General features: G+C 35.1%; 1 long non-coding RNA gene across 1 annotated transcript; it reads right to left on the reverse strand.

Annotated features, from left to right (window-relative positions):
* Positions 1-4,299: 4,299 nt before the first annotated feature.
* LOC149177203 (uncharacterized) lies at positions 4,300-4,869 on the reverse strand. The gene is made up of 2 exons (XR_016258749.1): positions 4,679-4,869; positions 4,300-4,586 (listed from the first exon to the last, which is right to left on the reverse strand). It is a non-coding gene; the product is annotated as an uncharacterized LOC149177203 (long non-coding RNA).
* Between the last annotated feature and the right edge of the window lie 20,639 nt (positions 4,870-25,508).

A 25,508-nucleotide genomic window follows, 5' to 3' on the forward strand; every position in this document is an offset into this window, starting at 1 on the left:
ATTATTGCTTTGTATTTAGAATATCAATCATGGTCAACCATTGTCAATCATAGCAAACCATGGTCAACCATGTTTGAATGTCGCATTGTGATAACGATTGTCTTACTATGAAAATAAACCATGTTTATTTTAGTGTTTGTAGCGTTTATATTTGGGTTTAACAATGTTGAGTTTATAATATTAGTCCAATGGGTTTAATATTATTTCATTGGGTTCATAATCCCTTGGGGTTTTAGTATTGATCCCTTAGTTTTATTATTCCTTTAGGTTTATAATATCAATCCTTTGGATTTATTATTCCATTAGGTATATAATATTATTCCCTTTGGTTTAATATTATTCCCTCGGGTTCACAATCCCTTGGGGTTTTAGTATTAATCCCTTGGTTTTATTATTCATTCAGGTTTATAATATCAATCCCTTGGGTTTATTATTCCCATAGGTTTATATTATCAATAAGGGATTGTGACAACGATTGTCTCACCATCAAAATAAACCATGTTTATTTTAGTGTTTGTAGTGTTTATATTTGGGTTTAACAATGTTGGGTTTATAATATTAGTCCAGTGGGTTTAATATTATTTCCTTGGGTTCATAATCCGTTGGGGTTTTAGTATTGATCCCTTAGTTTTATTATTCCTTTAGGTTTATAATATCAATTCCTTGGGTTTATTATTCCCTTAGATTTATAATATTAGTCCCTTGGGTTTAATATTATTCCCTTGGGTTCACAATCCCTTGGGGATTTAATATTAATCCCTTGGGTTTATTATTCATTTGGGTTTATAATATCAATCCCTTAGGTTTATATTATGAATCATGGTCAACCATGGTTGAATGTCGCATTGTGACGAGGATTGTCTCACCATCAAAATAAATCACGTTTAATTTTGGTGTTTGTAATATTTATATTTGGGTGTACCAATGTTGAGTTTATAATATTAGTCCAATGGTTGAATGTCGCATTTTGACAAAGATTGTCTCACCATGAAAATAAACCATGTTTATTTTAGTGTTCGTAATATTTATATTTGGGTTTACCATATTAGTCCAATGGTTGGATGTCCCATTTTGACAAATATTATCTCACCATGAAAATAAATCATGTTTATTTTGGTCTTTGTAATATTTGCATTTGGGTTTACGAATGTTGGATCTATAATATTAGTCCCTTGGGTTTAATATTATTCCCTTGGGTTCATAGTCCCTTGGGGTTTTAGTATTACTCGCTTGGGTTTATTATTGATTTGGGTTTTAATATCAATCCATTGGGTTTATTATTCCCTTAGGTTTATAATATCAATCATGGTCAACCATGGTCAACCATAGTCAACCATGGTCAACCATGGTTGAATGTCACATTGTGACAAGGATTGTCTCACCATGAAAATAAACATGTTTATTTTAGTCTTTGTAATATTTATATTTGGGTTTATAATATTAGTCCCTTTGGTTTAATATTATTCCTCGGGTTTTAGTATTAATCCTTTAGGTTGATTATTCATTTGGGTTTATAATATCAATCCCTTGGGTTTATTATTCCCTTAGGTTTATAATATCAATCATGGTAAACCATTGTCAATCATAGCCAAACATTGTCAACCATGGTTTTATTATTAACTTGGGTTTATAATATCAATCATGGTCATCTTTATTAATCTCTTATATTTGTAATATCAATCCCTTGCACTTCTTGAACCCTTAGGTTTTTAATATTTATCTGTTGGGTTCACTAATTCCTTGGGTTTATAATATTAGTCCCTTATGTTTAATATTATTCCCTTTGGTTCATAATCCCTTGGGTAATGATAAACAAAAGGGACTAATATTATAAACCCAATGTATACAAACCCTAAGATAAATATTAAAAATACTAAAATAAACATGATTGAATTAATAAAACCTCATAATAATAACAATTATTATTATTATTATTATAATAGCTATTATATTATTATTATTATATTTTATTATAATAATAATAATATAATATAATTGTTATTATTATTTTTATAATTTTATATTATTATTATAATATTAATATAATATTCGTATAATAATATATATAAATAATATGGTTGTCAATATTTATATAGTTATTAATAATTAGTTGGCCTATGGGTGTGTATTAACCACATTGGAAAATGTGATTGATATATATGCTTGATATAGGCCTATCAGCGTATATCAACCATATTTACCTTCATAAATATGGTTATGCTAGTCGATAACACATTGTTCACAGGTGGGATGGTTATAAAGTATTCCCATTGATATCACCCACAACACAGAGTTTACGCATGAGATGGTTATGGGTACAATCATAAGTGGCATAACTAATATCATCATTTGAGGGCAAAAGATAACTCAATTGTCTAACACATCGACAATGATAGTGCAAAGTAGCAATTGACGGAGTTTTTTTTCGCAAAGGGCCTAATTATTATTATTATATCATGTATAATTAATTTTATGTTAAATGACATATAATATTCAAAACAAAAATATATTAATATTAAAAAATGTATTAATCATAAATAAAATATTTCAATGTCCATATGAAATAATAGAATTTTATATCAATTTTATTTAGCACAAAACAAAATAATTTAAATTAAAACATTTCTTATATTGTCATTTTTTTCCATTGTGAGAGAGATTTGTGATCTATTATATTTTTAATATATAAAAATAAAAAAATATTAATAACATAAAAACATAATGTGAGCCATAAGTTGCATATTTCAACATATTTCAATGTGAATATAGTATATATTATGTAAAATTAGTGAATTTTTTTTTTATAGTTAAAATATTTATTAGTGTTTTTCTCAAAACCAGCATGGATCTTTTTGAACTTCAAATCTAGTAAGAGTCAAGAGGAATCAAATCTCTCTTGGTGAAAACTTTTCCTCAACTTTTGTACTCAAAAATAAGTTTGCATATTGAGATATTTAATTATTATGAATGCTTTGAAAATTACTCTGAAATTAAAATAAATCTATAGTAATTAAAACATTTTAATAATATTTTGTTTAAAACATTTTAATAATATTTTGATTAAAGAAAATTAATGTATAATATGAAGTTAATAATTTACCCACACTTCTCAATTTTAAGTTCATCTTGGCTTGATATCAAATATTTATAAATAAAATTTATTTTAAATTAAAAAATTAATCAAAATTCAAAGTTAATTCAGAATTAAAATTAACGCATATTAATTATAGAAATATATAAAACACAAAATATTAACATATTGTAAATGTTCATTTATAAGAAATACTCCACCTTTACATGGCGTCAACCAACTTTGTTTAGGCAAACATGTGTCATAATAAGCCTCATAAAAGTAGCAAGTGTACTCTGTTCTTGAAGTAAAGGCGTTAACAGCCATCATACCTACTTCTTTGACTAAGTTGGTATTCCCACACGGAAGAGGATACCCGTTCACCGTCACCATACATAGCGATGCGATTCTGTGGCTAAAATAGAAGAAATTGAAACCTCCCTATTACATTGATTCGGCTTTGCTTCTACCAGACTAATTACATATCTCGCATGGAGTCTGGAAAGCTTGTATTAGCTGTCAAATACCAAGGTACGTGACTCACACTTGTCGTCCTTAAGCAGAATAAATGGTCTGGAGATTCTGTAAGAAATTACGTCGCCCGTCGCCCGTCGAGTGACTGATGATGATGGTCCATGTTATGTTGGATTTGCGGAAAATGGTATTGAAATTGACGACTGAGGACGAGAAAAGCAAGAGAAGGGCTCTTCTGACTGTTGCGGGGCTTGAAGGTAAATTTTATTCAGAAAATTAACTTCTGCTCACACCTTACTTTCAAAAAAGAAAATTTCAACAACATCTATTAGTTAGCTTAATAAAAAATCATCATAAACCAGAACTTCCTTACTCCAAAATCAGTTTTTAATGCTTGAAAATATATATGATTGCAGTGGTGAAATCTTGTTCCACTGGGTATGAGCTAGAAGAAGATAGATCTCCTCTATCTCGCAAAAAGACTCAGGAAAGTCGGATTCACAGAGCTGATGAGCGTGGGTTGTAGCAAAAGAAGATAAGAAGACGGAGTAGAAAGAATAGCTGCAGAGCCACAGAGAGCTGAAACTTCTGTGCTGGATCTACGTATTAAGATAGACTTATACGGAAATAAAATGGAGTAGGAACAAAGTCAGACAGATGAGAAAGAAGGTCAAGCCCTGGAGAACTAACTTCTAGAAGGTGTAGTTAGACTATTTGTCTTTTCTTCGCAGGATCCATGCTCAGCATCTCATCTCTTTACACAATTTTCCTGAGTTTTTTTGCGAGATACACAGGATCTGCTTCTCTCACATGCAGAAATATTTCCCTTTTACACGTCCAGTGCGACAGATTCGAAAGAAACATGGCATCATTAGTAAACCGAGACATAACACAAAATTTATATATGAAGTTACGTGCAGGGAATTTCTTGGCATCATATGCAATAACGGTAATGGAGATTAATGCCTCCAGACTCTGCAACAGCCTTCACAGCCCTTATCTTGCTTTGCTTGTCTTCCATAGCCAGTTTAAGCACCATTTTCTGCACACCCAAATGATGGTTAATACAGTCTATACACATAAAATCTTAAAATCATTCACGGAAATCAACGGTAAGAAATTAAGAAAATAGACCCCTCATTTCGATAGCTGATGTAGAAGGCCGGGCTAGACAAAATTAGCTTATCGGGCCTTCAACCCTGCTTTTCGCTGTAATCAGAGATGGTTGTGAAAAGGGCTGCAGGAGAAAATAAATAGTTGGGGGTGAGCAAATTAGTGCCAGCTGTATATGTAATTATTGTACGAACGGTATCTTTCGGCGAGCGAGCACATGGGAAGGTTCATGGAAAGAACAACGTTTGACATAGCAGCTATTGCTTAATACCAACGCCATCGTGTAATGTGACTGACACCTGCCGCACACCTGCCCCACTGCTCATGACGTAGACAACGCGTACGCATATCATTGCGTGATTCGTGACGATATTACGAGTCATTGACTTCGAATGTAAACTTTCTTTCCGTTTCACGATTGGTGCGGTTTCGTTGGAATTGATGATCAGAGACATTTAAACTTTTGAGGCCCCACATGTCCTTCCGGGAATTTCTACAGAGGGAGAAAAGAAGACTAGTGTCAGAAATTCTATCCTACAAATATATTTTATTGTTGTTTTATATTAAATTCTATCTTACAAATCTATTTTATTGTTGTTTTATATTGGTAAATTAATTATTATAATTTATTATCCAAGGATTTATGGATTTTTTTAATTTTTTTTTAATTGATGGTTTAGATTAACACTAAAGGGAATATGCTTAGTATAGGCTTAGTTTTAATGTTTATCAACCACTATGTTAGAGAATTTGTTAAGTTGTATTGACTTTTAATAAATTTAAAAAATTATGTTTATGCCACATGGCTCTTGCCAAACAATTTTCTAGGGATTTCACATTATTCCAATTCTAATATGTTCTATTCTAATTATATGGAAAATTTAATATATAAGCAAATTTTATTTAGCAAAATGGTCTATTTTATAATAAGAAGTGTACTTTTTTTTTTCTTTTTCAAGTTAAATTAGGCTCACTGCACATCAATATCCTGGGGATTTGAAAATATTTCAATTCTAATAATTTTATATTCTAATTGATGATGATGATGATGATGATGATGGTTAATGTCTGCTAAGACCAAACATTGGTCTATCGGACCTAAAGAAACAAATTATTTATTTTGATTTAAGATTTTATTCCTATGCTCAAAAAGCTTGGAGAGAAGCCTCCCGAGCTCACTATAATTCTGACATTGTAAAAGGCTAGGAAGGTCAGTATTGTAACAAAGATTGTGAAACTGAGATCTAATGTGGTTGTACGCGGGGCACTCTAAGAGGAAGTGGTTTTCATCCTCGATGTTCTTATTCTCACATATATGGCAGATCCTTTCCATCCATGGCGTTTTAGGAACTGCCTAACGACCTGTTTCACTATGGAGCTCATGAGAATTCGTTCTAATCTTTGCTATATTAATTTTCTTCTTTGAGCTAGTTAAAATAGAGAGATACTTTTGATCTTCTAGGTTGGGGTTGATGACCTTCTTATAATAACTTAATTTTCTTTTAGCCGCTAAATCTTTCTCACACCACATTTTTTCTTTGAACTTAGAAGTAACAATATCTTTAATGTTATCTATGTTTTGCAATGCACCATTCTCGTTGATCTCCCAATAGTTTAACCAGGCCCTTATGTCTTTATGCCACCCCCGATTGAGCCTTAGGTGGTTTTGGCTAGAATTTAAAGCTAGCTTAGGAAGTCTATGATCGTCTATGTTATTGAGTTTGTGCTTGTACAACAGAAACCTAATCATAGCTAGGCTCTCAATAGGGGAAATACCTGCTTCTATAAGGAGAATAGGATAGGGTGTATTACTTTTAATTTTCAGGTTATAAGTCATAAAACGCTTCTGGATTTGCTCAATCTCTCTCCATGATTCTCTGGAGATGCTGCAACCCCAAACCTCACAGCCATATAAGATAACAGGACTGACTAAAGTTTCAAAGAGGAACTTATTTTTATCCCACATTACAAGGTTTGTTGTTTTACAATTATTTTCAAGACCAAAATAAGCTTTCCACCCCCCATTAATCCTTTTCTCAATGCTATGGTTTCAGTTGAGCTTGTGATGAATATCAATTCCTAGGTAATTGTAAGAATACACTTCCTCCAAGTTATTATTGTCATACATAGAATTAGCATAAGTGTCCTTCTTGGATTTGATAATCATAACTGCTGTTTTGTCAGTGTTAACAGTCATACCCATGGTAGAGCAGAAATCCTTAAGAAGCCCGAGTTGCTTATCAAGATCAGATGGGCACCTTGCCAAAAGAACAATATCGTCAGCATAGAGAAGAAGGATGATGACTATCCCAGCTAAGATTGTGCCATCACATCCTGCTTCCTCTAAATAGCCTTCGAGCTTATCGATGTAAATGCCAAATAGGGTAGGGGAGAGGGGGCAACCTTGTGTAACTCCGATGTTACACTTAATATCTTTCAACCACCCCTCATTGCTCTTTAGCTTGGCAAGTACATTCTCGTATAACCTTATAACGGTAGCTCGCAACTCAAGAGGAACCTTTAGCTCTTCTAATCTATTCCAACGGTTGTATCTAGGAACTGTATCGAAAGCCTTTCTAAAGTTCACAAAGCAACAAAATAAATTGGATTTATCATTACGACATTCCTCCGCAAGGATCCTAAGGGTAATGAGGTGGTCTATTGTTGAGTGATGCCTTCTGAAACCTGCTTGGCCTTTAGCCCGCTTACCTTCACTTTTGAGCCATATGCTTAACTTCTTTTCCAAAATACTACCATATAACTTGGCTAAGAGAGGGCTGATCATAATTGTTCGATAATTAGAGGGGTTATTTGTATCCCCACTTTTAAAAATAGGGATAATGAGGCTCTAAGTCCAAGGTTTAGGGAACCCTTGCTTGACTGCTTGATTGAAAAGCTTGTGGATGTGGGGGGATGAGGACAGGACCACCAATTTTTAAGATTTCCACCTGGTAACCTTCAATGTCCTTAGCTTTCCCATTAGCGAGGCGATTAACCCAAAACTTAATGTCTTCTAAAGAGAAAACTTCTTTCATTGTGAGCAGGGTTTCCAAATTATCCATGACATTTGGAGATTCATAAAGATTTTTAAGATAGGAATTCCAATCGTGAAGAGCAATTTTATTATTATCTATAGTCTTCCTAGTCAAAATCTGCCTCCAGAATTTCTTAGGAGCTACCTTAGAGAGGTGTAAGAGATTCTCCTGTCTTTGATGAATGTACTACCTCTTTTTCCTTTTAGTTAGGGCTTTATATATTTTTATCTTGTCCATTTTAAGAGATTCATCAACAGCTTCCTTAATTGCTCTCCTCGCACTTTTACAATCTTTGTCATACCATGGATTGGTTTTGCTATTTCTTTTATTATTTGAAACTTCAATTGAGAACTTGTTAATAGAATATGAGAGGGTTGTAGTAAAATTATGATAGAGGTCTTCTATGTTGTCTATACTAGATAAAGGAAGCAAATTAGTTTTTAATTCATTTAGAAAGAGATCATTTTTATTTCTATCAAATATTAAGTTCTTTTGGCTGTAAGTATTATTTTCTGTGGGAACTCTATGCATGACAAAATTAAGAGTTATAAGTAAAGGCCTATGATCAGAGTCAGGTTCGTGGTCATTTAAGATGTCAAAATTTATTATTTCATTGTATAATGGGAGATCAGAAATAACGTAGTCTACCACGCTGCTACCAAGTCCATGGATGCAGGTCATCTTGCTCGAATTGGGCCACTTCTTTAGACCATTGCAAATTATGAGATCCTGAGCACTACAGAGCTTGACTAGCTCCGACCCAAACAAATTTTCCCTGAGGTCTTCAGAGCTTCTTTTGTACCTACTAGCCAGAGTAGGGTCCTCGTCTAACCAAAGAGGATTAGGGTTGGAATGATTGCTTAGAATAATAGCTTGGTTGTTTGAAGTTCGAGCATTAAAGTCACCTATTAAAAGGATATTACCATCATTCCTTAGGCTAGAAATATCATTCTCTAAACCTTTGTAAGGGTTAGTTTTATCTAGATTCTTCTTCTTATAGAAGTTAGAATTGATCGGGGGAAAATAACATATTGCTATGTAGGACTTTTTATTATTAATGTCTCTGATCTCTATCCAACTATATTGGTTGTGAGGGTCGTTTTTATAAATCCTAGCATGGGGGGAGATGTTCTTCTTAATGTAACAAGCTATTCCCCCAATGCCTCTATGGGAGGATCGCTTGTTCCAAGTAGACCATAGCATAAAGCCATCTATGTTAGGGACCTTAGATTCTTCATGCTCCCAAGTTTCAACAAGCAAAATAATATCAACATTATTTGAAATCCAACTTAGCTTGGGGCCTTTGTTCCATGGGAAGCCCCGACAGTTCCAAGAAAGGATCCGGAGCATGTTTAATTGCTATTGATTACTATCTTTTTGGTTTCTATCTCGAATAAAGGATTTTCTATTTCTGATTATTACCCATTTTCCTTCCTTTCTAGCTTCTTTTACCTTTTGAACCTCCTTTCTTAATTCTGCTTGATCTTCTGGAATGAGATCTTCATTTATGAATATTCCCATTCCTTTTAGACGTGAGGTTTTACTAAGTATGTTGTACTTATGATCAGTGGAGCTCACCTTTATGTAGATTAGTCTTCCTTTATTCTCGGTTAATTTCCCCAACCTTGTTGCTTCTGTGAGACACACTGTTTCAATTTGTAATCTATTATGTAATTCTGTCTGGCTTAAGGCTAAAGTATCCTCATCTACTTCCTCTTTTAAACCGAAGATTATAAGGTTCAAGGCCCTTTTGTTACGTTCGTGGTCTAATTCTATTAATTTTTTCATTTCATCTTTAATTGGTTTGGTATCTAACTTATCTACCACATTATTTAGGGTGAGGCGGCTATTAACTTTTTCTTCTAGTTCTTTAATCATGTCTTTCATTTTAAGACTCTCTAAAGTATCAGCATCTTCTTGCTAGGATGGTTGGTTAGTATCTTCGTTTTTTTTTTCTATAACCTGCAATCTAGTCTCCATTGCCTCCATTTTATTCTCCAGTAGTTCTATTTTAGTTTCTATTTGTTTTTGGATCGTGTCTTCAAGAGATGCAAATTTATTTTCCAGCATGGCTTCTAACTCTTTCTGTAGCTTGGCTTCTCTTTCTTCTCTACGTTTCTCTAAAGACTCTATATACTCATAAAGGCCTTGTAGAGTAACTGTGCTAGGTCTGCCCTTGGTAATCTTCGGTAATTGTGGTGAAATATTCATACTTGAAATTATATGAGCAAATATGTATTAGAAAAGAAAAGGATAAGGAATGTGTGCACCTGATATCAGCAAACCTCACTGCAGATCGCCTGTGCCCACCCCAGCCCACAGACCGAAGAATATATGCGAAGAATATATAGAGTACGTTTTTAACTCTTTCACCGAGCCTCAGAACTCTTTCACCAAAGAATGTATGCGAAGAATATATAAAGTATGTGTTTAACTTTTCACCAAGCCTCAGAACTCTTTCACTGAAGTATATATAGAGTACGTGTGTAACTCTTTCACCAAGCCTCAAAACTCTTTCACCGAAGAATATATGCCAAGAATATATAGAGTATGTTTCTAACTCTTTCACCGAGCCTCAGAACTCTTTCACCAAAGAATATATGCGAAGAATATATAAAGTACGTGTTTAACTCTTTCACCGAGCCTCATAACTCTTTCACTGAAGAATATATAGAGTACTCTTTCACCAAAGAATATATGCAAAGAATATATAGAGTATGTTTTTAACTCTTTCACCGAGCCTCAGAACTCTTTCACCAAAGAATATATGTGAAGAATATATAGAGTATGTTTTTAACTCTTTCACCGAGCCTCAAAACTCTTTCACCGAATAATATATGCGAAGAATTAGATGGATAAACTAATATATAAGCAAATTTTATTTAGCAATATAGTCCATTTTACAATAAGATCTGTAATTCTTTTTTTCTTCAAATTAAATTTGACCCATAATCTTTTTATACATGGTTAATCAAGTGTGCATTGGTAAAGCATTCTATGTATTGTAATAATTTGTTTTTTTCTTTTTCAGCGAGAAAAAAACAAGATTATATTATACTGATCCTGTATAAATAGTAGCAGATAGAACATATCATGTACTTAGATATATCATATTCCAGGAGAAACTTCTGTGCAAAATACTGCAAAATCTCAAATAAGAAAAATAAGACCTATGCGAAGACATCACTTATACTTAATTTGTTTTGTTATATTTATACAGTATTTGGCTATATTAACCACATTAATATTTTTGATATGCCTATACTAGTTATATTTATGATCATGTATTTATTTCTTAAAAAAATAGTAAATTTATATATATATAATTAAAAAATAGTAAATTAATATCTATATATATTATAATTTGGAAAATTATATTTTATTTATAAATACAATGGAAATTATTTTAATGACCATTTAAAAATTAAAAAGTTGAATTTGATTTTAAGAGAAAAAATAAATAAATTTACAAATGAAATATATTTTACCATATCATTTATTCATTGATTGAATTTTTATTTATCGAAGGTAAGTTTATGAAAATGTACAATATGTAAGAAGAAACGAATTAGAATGGAGAATGCGACACTTCCTATCTTATTTTGAACGTAGTAAAATTCAATTAGAACTTGAAGTAAAGAAAAATGTTAATGAAAGCTGGAAAGAGATTGGATTTCAGATGCTTGATTAAACCATTATTAACATTAAAAAAATCATTATAAGCAAACCTAAAAAGAAAATGGATATAGACATAGATAAATTTAGAATTAGAAAAACTCGAACTTTTATAAAAAAATTATTAAGTTACCTTAAATGGTTAAAATATGTCACCATTGTTGTTAATTCAAAAGAAAGAATAAATATTGTGATGACAAGAACAAATTACTATAAGTTTAATAATGAAACATGACGTTGCATAAAAGTTATAACACCTTAGTATAAAAGAATTTCTAAAATGTGTGACCCTATTATGTAAAAGATAAAAAATATTTTGTTTTGGAATATTCATAGATGTTAAATTTTTATTTTTTTTAATTATAAAAGAAAATTCGATCACTTCTTAATTCATATAAATTTAATGACACTTAAATATTTAAAATTATTAAATTAAAGTAACTCATTTAAATTTAAGAATGTAATATATTTGATGTCTTAATTTTTCATTAAGGATATCACGTATCTAGATTTGACCTCTATGGCTAATTTATGGAGATGAGATTATTCTCTTCCTTCAACCTCTTTAAAATCTGTCTCTTAGACCACCTTCAATTTTACATGTCAACGACTTTTCAATGATATAGATTTAATCTCAATCAAAGCTATGGACACAAGGTTATGGTTATTTGAAAATTTGTGCAGTCTATATGCCACATCAACATCCATACCTTTGTCATGTGGTGGTCCTTGTCCAGATGTCACCACCTCATAGGGCCATGTCTTAGTTGTACCACTTCAGTTGTTAATCCACATCAACTTGCCATGTGATTGTGCAACATCAACATGCCATGCAGACACCAATAAGTTGTTTTGGAATATTCATAAATGTAGTTTTCTATTTTTTTTTATGTTAAAATATTCATGTGAAAAGTGCTATTTAGGGTTTCAAAAATTGTTTTCCACCAAGCTTACTCTTTTACATCACTTTCTTTTCTCCTTGATTCCATTTTTTCCCTTGATGTCATTGTTCCCTATCCCCTAAAATTACTAAACCGCTATCCCAAATTTCTAAATATAAAACTCCTAACCCTATAAAAAATTCCCATAACATCCCATACTTCCCTAACTAAGTCTATCCCAAACAATCCCTTAATTCTCCACTATCTTTCCCTCACCTTAAACCCATCATTCTTATTAAATCCCTTGTTCCTCTACATCCCAAATCACTTATTTCTAAAGTACTATTTTCCTATCCCTAAACCCTACCATACCTTATTACTCTCTCTTTCCCATACCATTTGCAAAATTCCTAAATTCCCAAACCTCACACTCCTAAAACAAAATCAAGTGACTGTCCTCACATTGTAGACTTCCCTTGATTGAACCATATCCTTACCCTCACTCCATTATACCTACTATTCCATATTCCTCATAGCCACTCATTTCCCTTTGGCACACATTTGGCATTGAAACAAGACACCAAGTTCTCATTTCTCATTCTCAACAAACCAAACATACACTTGGCATAGACTTTCAACACCATGGAGGCGGGCATCGATACATTATATGACCAAGACAATGACTTTACAACTGAAACTGCATGCAGTAGGAGGGCACTAAAACGCCATAAAAGGGAGGATAGACTTCGAATCTTGGCTGAAGCCTCTTTGGCTGAGCATGATGCTTGATGAGGCACCTTCAGTCCAAATTTCAAGAAATTTGGAGCAATTTTTACATTTTGGAAAATTTTTGCACAAAAAACAGGGTTTTTCTCGCGCTTTTTCTAGGGAGCTCCAAATTGCAAAAAGTTTACGTTTTTGGGTTTTTCATGAAAAATCATGACTACTGGTGCATGGCCAAGAAGTTTGGGCAAGTTTTGAGTCCTCAGGAGGTCAAAAACACTAAAAAAATGACCTCTCTGCCCCTATTTTGACACACAGGAAGCAGTATTGGGAGATTGAAGTTTTGGAGGGGCAAATGACATCCAAATTTAAAAATTCCACTGGGGTTGGAAAGTAGACAGGTAGGGCTTTCCAATGAGCTATCTTGATCTCAATTTGGACTTCAGGAAGTGCCTCAAAGTGGCGCGACGCATACAGATTTTGGCGTGGCGCATAGAGAATTTTGGCTTGTTTTTCACTGTTCAACTCAGCAATTTGCCCAGTTTTGACCAGTTTTGTTTCTTGGTGTTATTTTTGACCTTTCATGATGTAATTTGACAACCATGATGTAATATTGGCACATTTTTACTTGTTCTAGAAGATTCATTCACTAAAAGGTGAAATGTGAGTGAATGAATCGGTTTCCTAGCATATAGGGGGAAGTTGTTTGACTACCTAGTTTTCAGTTCCTTGTTTAGAATTAGTTCAAACAGCTCCTAGAATGATGAGCTTGACCCCTAGAGGGAAGGGAATAGGTTTGGCTTGTCTATATTATGTAATTTCTAAGTCATTTTCATGGTTGGACACTAGGGATTGCTTTGGCATATCATTGTAAATTCTATCTCTGCATTTTTGGCTAAGGAAAGACCAGGGTTTTGTAGCATTGTTTGGGATCCATGTGGTTTTATGTTTTTATGGTGTTCTTCTCTAAGTAATTGTAAGTTCATTAGTGTTATGTGTATCATTTTCCTATCTCTTCTTTTGAATTTGAAAAAATGAGTGATTAAGGTAGAATCCATTAACTGCTATGCTCTACCTTTGAATTTGTTTAAATTTCCATGTTTTCATCTATTTAAGGAGAATTCTTGAGACTCTCTTGCTCTCCTTAGCTCCTCATTAGTCTGGTCTATCCATTCACTCACTTTAAAGCATCAAAACGATTGCCTTCCTTGCCCCAATCAGAACTCTGCAAAAACTGTGCCTCATCCCCGAGCCCAATTTGCCTTTCCCCGTTTCCAGCACAAAACCCCCAAAAACTCAAATCAAGTCCTTGTACTTCATACCTAGCCTAAAATTAGTTTATATTTTAGTCATATCAAGCTCCATCACTTGTCTTTTGCCGAGATCGACCCAGAGAGAGCCATCTCCTGTCCTCGTAGTGCTAACTACGAGGTTGAGCGTGGTTTGATGTGGACCTAGAACCTTGCCTTTTCAGCCTGAGGCAAATCTAGGCTCTAACATAGTGGCGACCATACTGGGGAAGAAAATGGTTTGCTTGTTGATGTCATTGGTTTTATAAGCTACAGACAGAGCCTGAAGTTATGCCAGGTAGCCATCGAAATGCTTTTGCTTTGCATTAGCGGAAGTAGATAAACGTTGCTTCAATCATTCTTCGGTCTAGCTTGTAAACATGACATCTAACTTGTTAATTTCCCCAGTACATGTTTCAAGTTCAGATGTGATTGTTGATGGTGGACAACGATCAAACATAAGATAGGCTGAAATCATTTACCTGGCGACTTCATTCACTGAAAAATCCAGAGATCAATGCTTCATGGTGACTCCACTGCAGAGAGATCAGTAGCTTTGGGATTTTCAAGATGGAACGGGTTGCAAGAAGATATGCTCCCATGAGCCGAGATCACATCCCTGGTTTTCCAAATAAAATGCCCAAGGTAGATTGGTCAAAGAATTTGCCTATGTTCAGAAATGTTGAAGGTAATGACGCTGCTCTTCATCTGGTGAAATTTCACATTCATGTGCATAAATTAAAGATCACTTTTCTTGAAGACTGTTTGATGAAAATGTTTATGGCTACTCTGGAAGACAAAGCCTGATCTTGGTATGAAAGTTTTCCACCAGCGTCTATTTATGGTTTAAAATATTTTCACGCAATATTCTTTGAAAGGTATAAAGAATCATATCCATCCTTGGCTTTAGTTCGGGACTGTTGTAGCCATGTTCATAGTTTTATTGAAAATCTTGAGAAAGTTTATGAAGATGATAATTTCATGGACGGAGAAATCATGGAATCCCTATATGAAAATCCATTTCAGCAGCATAAAGACGATCATGAAAATTTGCAGCAGGATCAAGATCTTAGTACGGTGGAAGATGAAGGAATTTTGCATCTTGACAAACAATAGGAATTACATGAAATGGATCACCAGTATGAGGAAAATTTGTACACTCCTTCACTTGAAATTAATGAAGACAATCACTGTTTGAGCAAGAGAAAACAAAAAGTATTATCTCCTCTGTCTGAAGATGAGATAGATCAACTCTTGAATGGTCATGTCCAAGCTCAAGTTAATGCAGATCAGCAGTGTGCACATGATCAAGAAGGTGATGGTGGAACTTCTTCCTCTTCTGAAAAGGATGACAGTCCTATAATCAGTTTTATAGATCAGTAGGTTGAAAATGTCCATATGGCTGAAAGTGATGAAAGAAAAAGTGTCGTTTCAGATCTATCCATAGAAGAAGACAACATGCAAAGAAGTCCAGTTCTAATTTCAGAATGTGATAGTGTCAAGACAACTATTTCAGATCTAGATTCAGCTTGTGATGACCAAGAATACCATGTGCTGAATCTTATGAAGGAGAACTCTGCTGTTGAAATCATCTGGAATGAAGAAGACAGAGTTATGGATCCAACTGTTCTCATGTCATCAGAACAAAGCCTTCATAAAGAGGTGATCCAGTCAGGTCAAGTAAGTGAACAACAAGATGAGATCTTTGTGCAAGTAAGTGAAAAAGTTGCTTTAGATGGATTTATGGTAGATGCTAGAAATGTCATGTTTGAGTATCAAGAACCATCTGAAGTTTCTTTTCTCATGATTGATGAATGTAATGAGAATCTGGTTGTCATATCATATGAAGATGATCAAAATAATATTCAGACTACAGTAGATCAGAACATTCGGGATTCCCTTTCTTCTTCCTATGTTTCATGTTTTGAAATGTTCTTTAAAGAGGAAATCTGCTCATCCACTTGTTCAGAAATTTTTAAGGACCAGGACCATACTTTTTCTGAAGTACATTATGAAGGAAGATCAGAATCAAAAGAAAAAGACATCTTGTTTACTCAGCAGGAGGTAAATCTTCATGTTTTTCATGATCCAATGGCAAATCTGTTGCAGTCAGCAGTGAAGGTGATTATTGCAGTATTCAGTGATGAAGGAGATCATGGTCAATTGTGTTTTTGGATGCCCAGTTACCAGTATTCATTGTTGACCAGAAGATCTGATCAGGAGAATCAATCAAGAAGGCATCTGCTTGATTGGTTGCATTGGCATTTTGATATAGTTTGATGGTATATTGTCTTGTAAGAAACACAGGTGGTCATGTACTACCACCAAGCTTTAAGTTTTAAGTTCAGGTCTTAGTATTTTGAGTTAGTTTGTTAGAGTCAAGTTTTTTCAGTCATGTCAGTTTGCATTGAGTCAGTTTGAGTCAAGTCTTAGTCAATAAATTGAGTCATGTTGGTTCGTCAGAATAATGGACTCCATAGCCCAATGGACGAAGGCACTATCTGCTCACCCAAAGATCTACAGTTCTTGGCACCTCCAAGGAGCTACCATCGCCATTGGAGCCAATGTTAGTGTCAGTCTTTGCAGCCTTCCTCCAGTGATCAAACATGCTCTCACAAAGTGATTTTAAGGTGTCAAGGTCAAATTTTGTCATTTCAGTGAGTCTTCAAGTAAAATTTGGTCACTAGGTACTAGGTCTAGGGTTTGCTTTTACTCCTGTCAAAGTTGTCCAAATGTTGGTCCATGTCACCATTCAGCTAAGTGTACCATCATTCAGAGGGTTTTCATCATCATGTCAAGTTCCACTGGGTCATTTTACACCTTGTTCATGCTTCAGTTGTGCCTAGGCAAGGTTCATTTCCCTCTCCTAGGGTTTTGAAGGCAATTTCTCTTGGATGGTCAAATCATTAGCAAAATTTGTATCCAGATGTTCATACACCTTCCCCTATCCTTAATATACCTTATTAAACACTTCCTATCATTGAGATCCCCCAAATTCCTCATTTTTTCACAAACCCTAGTTTCTTGCTATAACTTGGCAATTTTCTAGGCTAGGCCTGTGTTTCACCCTTTTGGACCCCTTCCCCTCACTCAATTTCTGAGATTCCACTTTCCCCTATTTCCCAAAATTTTCTCAAGAATCTAGAAGCCCCTTGTCCCCTTCATTTCACTTCATTTCGACAAATCCCTTATTCCACACATCGGGATAGGTTTCACTCAAATGATGTTTTTGAGCAATAAAAGACGAATTTTTGAAACTTGAGAGAGGTTTTTGTCCACAACAAGCCGAGGAAGAGAAATCTCCTTCACGTTTTACACAGGTGTCATTGTTTTAGAGAAATGTTAAAAATACAATTGCCTCGGGAGAATTGATGCACCTCTAAAGTGACCTTGGGAAAATCAAGTTTTCTCTTAGATTGGTTGTCCAAATGACTTTATTGATGAGTTAAATGATAACTAGACACAAATATATTTCCAATGAGCTATCATGAGCTCAATTTGGAGTTGAGGAAGGCATTCAAAAGTTGACTACAACAACACCCTATCTTGAGGCAGCCTCATTTGGCACATTTTGACCAGTCTTGTGAGATTTGATTTTTTATAGGGCAAATGAACTCCAAATTGAAAATTTCAAGTTGGGTTGGAAATTAGACTCAAATACATTTCCAAAGAGCTATCGTGTACCCCATTTGGACACCGGGAAGGCCTCCAAAAGTCTCTTGGAAAAAGTGCGACGCACAGGGGAGGCGCGGCGCACTAGGAGAAATTGTCCAGTGTAATTTTGAACAAGTGCGAGGCACTGGGAAGGTGCGGTGCATTGGGCTAAAAAGCCTGAAATTCATTGAAATCTTCCTCCAAATTTCAAATTCTTCATTCCAAAAGTAGGTACAGCCTCCATTTTTGTGTTTCATCCAAGTTTGTGCTAGGGTATGGTGGTTGATGGATGGTGAATGCCAAAACAAAATCTCAAACCCTACCATGTTAAAATCTTCATGTGAAAAGTGCTGTTTACGGTTTCAAAAATTGTTTGCCACCAAGCTTACTCTTTTCCATCACTTTCTTTTCTCCTTGATTCCATTTTTTCCCTTGATGTCATTGTTCCCTATCCCCTAAAATTACTAAACCTCTATCCCAAATTCCCTTTCCCAAATTTCTAAATGTAAAACTCCTAACCCTATACAAAATTCCCATAACATCCCATACTTCCCTAACTAAGTCTATCCCAAACAATCCCTTAATTCTCCACTATCTTTCCCTCACCTTAAACCCATCATTCTTATTAAATTACCTGTTCCTCTACATCCCAAATCACTTATTTCTAAAGTCCTATTTTCCTATCCCTAAACCCTATCATACCCTATTACTCTCTCTTTCCCATACCATTTGCAAAATTCCTAAATCCCCAAACCTCACACTCCTAAAACACAGTCAAGTGACTGTCCTCACATTGCAGACTTCCCTTGATTGAACCATATCCTTACCCTCACTCCATTATACCTACTGTTCCTTATTCCTCACAGCCCCTCATTTCCCTTTGGCACACATTTGGCATTGAAACAAGACACCAAGTTCTCATTTCTCATTCTTAACAAACCATACATACACTTGGCATATACTTTCAACACCATGGAGGCGGGCACCGATACATTATATGACCAAGACAGTGACTTTACAACTGAAGCCGCATGCACCAGGAGGGCACTAAAATGCCATAAAAGGGAGGATAGACTCCGAATCTTGGCCAAAGCCTCTTTGGTTGAGCATGATGCTTTATGAGGCACCTTTAGTCCAAATTTCAAGAATTTTGGAGCAATTTTTGCATTTTGGAATTTTTTTGCACAAAAAACAGGGTTTTTCTCCCTATGCGCCGCGCCACGTGGTGCGCGCTTTTGCTAGGGAGCTCCAAATTGCAAAAAGTTTGCATTTTTCGATTTTTCATGAAAAATAATGATTGTTGGTGCATGGCCAAGAATTTTGGGCAAGTTTTGAGTCCCCACGAGGTCAAAAACACTCAAAAAATGACCTCTCTGCCCTTATTTTGACACATAGGAAGCAATCTTGGGAGATTGAAGTTTTGGAGGGGAAAATGACATCCAAATTGACAAATTCCACTTGGGTTGGAATGTAGACAGGCAGGGATTTCCAATGAGCTATCTTGGGCTCAATTTGGACTTCAGGAAGTGCCTCAAAATCAGCCTCAAAGTGGCGCGATGCATAGAGTTTTTGGCGCGGCACATAGAGAATTTTGGCTTGTTTTTCACTGTTCAGCTTATCAATTCGCCCAGTTTTGACCAGTTCTGTTTCTTGGTGTTATTTTGACCTTTCATGAGGTAATTTGACAACCATGATGTAATATGGGCACATTTTTACTTGTTCTAGAAGATTCATTCACTAAAAGGTGAAATGTGAGTGAATGAATCGGTTTCCTAGCATATAGGGGGAAGTTGTTTGACTACCTAGTTTTCAGTTCCTTGTTTAGAATTAGTTCAAATAGCTCCTAGAATGATGAGCTCGACCCCTAGAGGCAAGGGAATAGGTTTGGCTTGTCTATATTATGTAATTTCTAAGTTATTTTCATGGTTGGACACTAGGGATTGCTTTGGCATATCATTGTACATTCTATCTCTGCATTTTTGGCTAAGGAAAGACCAGGGTTTTGCAGCACTGTTTGGGATCCATGTGGCTTTATGTTTTGATGGTGTTCTTCTCTAAGTAATTGTAATTTCACTAGTATTATGTGTATCATTTTCCTGTCTTTCTTCTGAATTTGAACAAATGAGTGATTAAGGTAGAATCCATTAACTGCTATGCTCTGCCTTTGAATTTGTTTAAATTTCCATGTTTTTATCTGTTTAAGGAGAATTCTTGAGACTCTCTTGCTCTCCTTAGATCCTCACCAGTCCGATATATCCATTCACTCACTTTAAAGCATCAAAATGATTGCCTTCCTTTCCCCAATCAGAACTCTGCAGAAACTGTGCCTCATCCCCGAGCCCAATTTTCCTTTCCCTGTTTCCAGCACAAAACCCCTAAAAACTCAAATCAACTCCTTGTACTTCATACCTAGCCTAAAATTATTTTATATTTTAGTTATCTCGAGCCCCATCGCTTGTCTTTTGCCAAGATCGACCCGGAGAGAGCCCTCTCCTATCCTCGTAGGGCTAGCTACAAGGCTGAGTGTGGTTTGATGTGGACCTAGAACCTTGCCTTTTCAGCCTGAGGCAAATCTACTAACACAAGGCACAATTTTTTATAGATTGTAGCATTTTGAAAGTAAATATTTCACTTTGGTAACTCATACTGATGAAAATTGGGCTAGTAACATTGATGACAAGAAAAGCACAGCAGGAGAACATTATTTTTGGGAAGCTTCCTAGTCTCTTGGGCAAGTAGGAAATTTAACTCCATTTCTCTATCTAGTGCTAATGTTGAGTATGTAGCAGCTACAACATGTTGCACCCAAATTCTTTAGATGAAGCAGTCTCTTAAAGACATGTAGGTTGAATATGCTGATCCCATTCTTATAATGTTCAAAAATACTAGTGCCATCGATATCTCAAAAAATCCAATAATCAATTCCAAAATAAACCAAATTCCCACTAAATATCATTTTCTACATGATTAGGCTGCTAGCCATGTTGTGAGATTAGAATATGTGGCCAATAATGAGAAAAATCCATATATTTTTATGATTCCTCTTCCCAAGGAATTATTTGAACATCTTAGGAAACAGTTTGGAGTGTCACCTTTACAAAGGAATTAAGAAATTTATATGGAGTTGGAAACTGGTCAAATATTTCCTGAATCAACTACAAAAGGGTACTAAAAATAGTGATTTTTTCTTGGTCATACATGCCACAATGCAATTTATTCTCATTTTTCTTCCTCAAAAAAGAATGGTTCTTAGCTATGTAGGGGGAGAGTGTTGAGTAACTCAAGGAGAGAATATGTGGTAGCAACTTATGGGGAGTCTATTCATTTTAATGAGTAGCACCATTGTTGTCAATGCTCTCTTTCATTTGTATGTCTTTACATTTTCCATTAATATCAAAGGGGGAGAGAGAGGAGATTCACTTTCAGAGATAAGCTTCATATAGAAGGATCAGGTTTACTATTGGCCTAGTAGGGTTCCATTAATGCTAGAGGGGGAGATTGTTGACATTGTAGTGTTGGAATTAACGTCAACAGATAAAATTTGATGTAATGTATTACATGTTTATGGAAACATTTGGGACCAAGTATTGATGACCTGAATCCAAGTTGTAGAATTGGGTTGATGATTTTTTGTTTTTGAAAATTTAAGATAGGACATTGTTACTCCATGGAAAATATAAGCTAACATTTGATTTCGCATGTGAAACAAAGATTCACATCCTAGATTGCTGGTTCATAACTAGTGTCTACAGCCTTGTGCACAAAATAAAAAAATACCACCAGTTCTTCCCATGTATATTTCCATAGGTATTGAGTTTTAAATCTGGTTGTTAATTTTTCTTAGGGTGACATTGTTGTTTACTTTGATAATTTCATTTCATCATTAATACTTTAAGTTCACACCATATCATCATTACATTATTCAAATCTACAAAATTATACATCAACATATGAAATTACATAGAAAGAAACAACATCACCATCATCATCAATGTAGCGAAACATAAAAGGAATAGTAGAGGAAAAAATGCACACATATAGAGAAAACAAGATTGGTCTGAGACCAGGGAAAACCCCACTACGGGGAAAAGCCTTGAAAATCTTCTTCTTCTTAGATCATCATCAAATGATGCAGCAAAAGGGAGTACAATGATTCATAGATTTATCTAGAAACACAATAATGATATATATGAAACAGATCTAATCATGTTAGGAATCAGAATCCTCATATTGATTGTTGTAATGTGTTATCACAAACTAATGTCAACTTCTATATATTGTTGCCACTGTGCCGAAATATGTTAAATTTTTCTTTGACTGTTAATGAGCCCAATACATATGTTTGTAGCGAAAACTAAAAAATCAGATCTATTGATCTTTATAATAGTAGAGGAACCCAAATCTACCTAATCATTGAAGTCAACTGAAGTTAAGATGTCAAACCCTAGGTCTGAACTCAGGTCACTCTCATCCAAACTGTCTATGTGCGACTGAGACTTCAGGCTCGCTCTCATGAATACAGTATGTGAGTGACCGTGACTCTAGAGTCGCCCCCAGGAGGTCTCTATGCGTGCGACTTTGGCACTAAACTACAAATACCCAAAGATGCTTCCTAGCTAACCTATACAAGAGACTAACAAACCAATATCACACTCTTGCTGAGTTGTGCAAGTGACCAAGATGACAGGGTCGCTCCGAGGGCTATTTGGTGCGAGTGCCCGAGGACCAAAACCTTCCGATTTGCCTTTGAACCCAGAGTCACTCCCATAACCCTCTATGTCAATGTCAAAGGGTCTATATTTAGTCTCATAGGCTTATGTGCTAGTGATCAAGGACATGAATTCCCAGTTCTGTGCCAGTGACTAAGATCCAAACGGCCCTAACCCAGAACGAACCTTTCAACTATAATTTTGGACCCTTAAGTGAACTCCTTCCATTGAACCTGTGTGAAACAAGACAAAAAAGAAGAGAAGATGTATCCAAATGATTTTAAGGTCTCTTTTATTTATATGATTTCCTAAGGGGTCACTTGGGGTTAAGACTAACCCAAGCAGTTACTCATGAGGTTAGGGCCGACCCATTCCAAAATACATTTATGAATAAAGTAATTCATAAATCAACTTTCGCTTAACCAAATTGGGTGATATTTAGGTCAATTTTGGTCCTCTCAAAAAGAGAAATCTAATCAAATCATTATCTTAGTCATTTGAGATTTCCAAGGTGGAATTTTACCAATGTTGAAAAAATTAACACTCCCTCTCAACCAGGGAGAATTCCACCTGCCCATATCTGTCCATCAAACAATATGCCATTCTGGTATCTTCGAGTGCCATCAAGAATCATTACGGATCCTATTTGTCATCTAGTCATCATGCCATATCCATATTATGTGTCTCATCATCACAAATCATCATTGTACATCTTGATCTATCCTTTTCTTATTCCTGTTTATCTCTTGATTGTTATTATTCATATACTGATCATTATCAGATCGAGAAGAAGAAGAATTTGTTACCAGAGGGATGCTCGAGCTACCACCCTCTATCCATCAAGCTCCTATCTAGAATCTTAGCTAGAAGTATGCTACTCGGAATATCATCATTAATCATCATCAGAGAGCATATCATCAAGGAGCACGTCTCAACCTAGAACCACATCATGGAGAAATAGCTTCCATCCATAACAAGAAATATGATAAATAATCACATAGGGGAGTCACCGTCGACCCTAGAATTTCATTATGGAGCTTACCCTCAACCTGGAATCATATCAGGTTATCTCAACCCATCCTATTGACTATCGATCTTCCCATTAATGGCCCAGAATAGTCATGTGGTAGAACACCTGCATCATAATCGACTTGGGTTATACACCCCAAGTACACTCTCAACACGTTGGCCAAAACTAGGATTGGTATTCCCATCAAGCTAGCCTTCTTGAGGGTATGATGCTAAATGTGATATACTCTACAAAGACTAAAAGGGGAGCAGCATTCTCCAACCCTATAATGATAGGGGAGCAACATTCTTTGACCCTGGGTAAGAGGTGGGGTAATGCTAGGAGCCCTCTATCTCAACCCCTCAACCCCAAGAGCCCTCTATCTCAATTCCTCACCCAGGGAGCTCAAGTAGGGTAGGAAGAGTTTGCTCAGTGTCCAATCAGTGCTGCTCTCATCATCAGCTTCTCTCAATAGTAGTTGTTTCCTATCCATACATAACATCAAATAAAATATCATGTCAGATCATATATAATCCTATGAATCACAAAAGGATACCATAATAATCCTCCCTCTCACGGAGGTGCCAAATAGATGTTTGAGCTTGTTTTGAACAACTGCACTGTGAAAGTATCTCGATCCCAACTATAAATATGGGACTTACTGCTAATCGAATCATCACAACATATCCATGTCATATCCAGATCATGCCCAAATAACTCTCTAAGGAGCTATCGTATCACAACTAGCCATGCTAGCAACATCATGATCAATCTCGGTCATGCTATGGACCTCTCATCCAAGATATCATTGAAGATTGCATATTAAATAAGAATCCAAATGTTCTTATCAACAACAATCTCAAATATCAAAATTATATCAGTGGAGATATATATCATAGGAGAAATATCACATTCTCAAAATAGAACACCTCATGTAGATATTTCAAGGCATGCTCAGTGGCAACTCTATGTGAGTGAATCAACTCACTCATGAATTCATTAAGGTTCTATGCGCATCATACATATATAGATGGATGTTCAAAATGAAACTCCAATGCTTCAACCATCCGACTCCATGTCAAGTTGAGCAACATCTTGAACTTCAAATGAGAGTATCCAAGGATTTTCATTTTCATTATTCAAAACAAATAGCTTTGCAATATAGAATTTCTTTCCCAAATTCCAAAAATCAATTCATCATGCCATGATACACTATTTCAGACTTCATAAGCCATCTCCCTCTTATTAGATCATCAGAGGCTCATCACCTATCATAAGTAGATCATCAGGACATAAAACCAAAACCATAATCAATATCAAATCCATACCTTGGAACTCATCATCTTGACTTTATCAGATAACTGTCAAATCTAGAAATATCTGGATTGCAATGGTCTAAGCATAGTGCCTTGTTATGCCAACATAATCATCCTTACATAACTCAATGTTGTATTGTCAACAACAAATTCAAATCATCAGAGTTTAGAATCCAAATTACGACTATTATCAAAGTCATGATTATCATAGTATTAATAGTTTCAATTAAGAGACATGTGGAGCTCATATCAAATCGTGACTTCATCACGCCCACTAGTTGTAATATGTCATGTAATATCAATATAAACTTTATCAAGTCATTCTCATAGTCATAATACAATTCATCCTGTCACTAGGTGCAAATGCATACACTAATAATGAGTCATGCAAGTCCCATTTTCATGTTGAATCACAACTATCATTATTTCAATAATTGTGCTAAGAATAAGGAGGCCAATATCCAAATAAACACATAAGTTATCATGCCCACATAACATCGATATCATGGAAAATCAACATTCATCAAATCAAATCACTAGACCTTAGGTCAAGTCAAAAT

This window comes from Pinus tabuliformis, chromosome 4_1 (assembly GCF_031772625.1).
Source record: "Pinus tabuliformis cultivar Carrire ecotype Pingquan chromosome 4_1, CPIR1, whole genome shotgun sequence".
In the NCBI taxonomy this organism is placed as follows: domain Eukaryota; kingdom Viridiplantae; phylum Streptophyta; class Pinopsida; order Pinales; family Pinaceae; genus Pinus; species Pinus tabuliformis.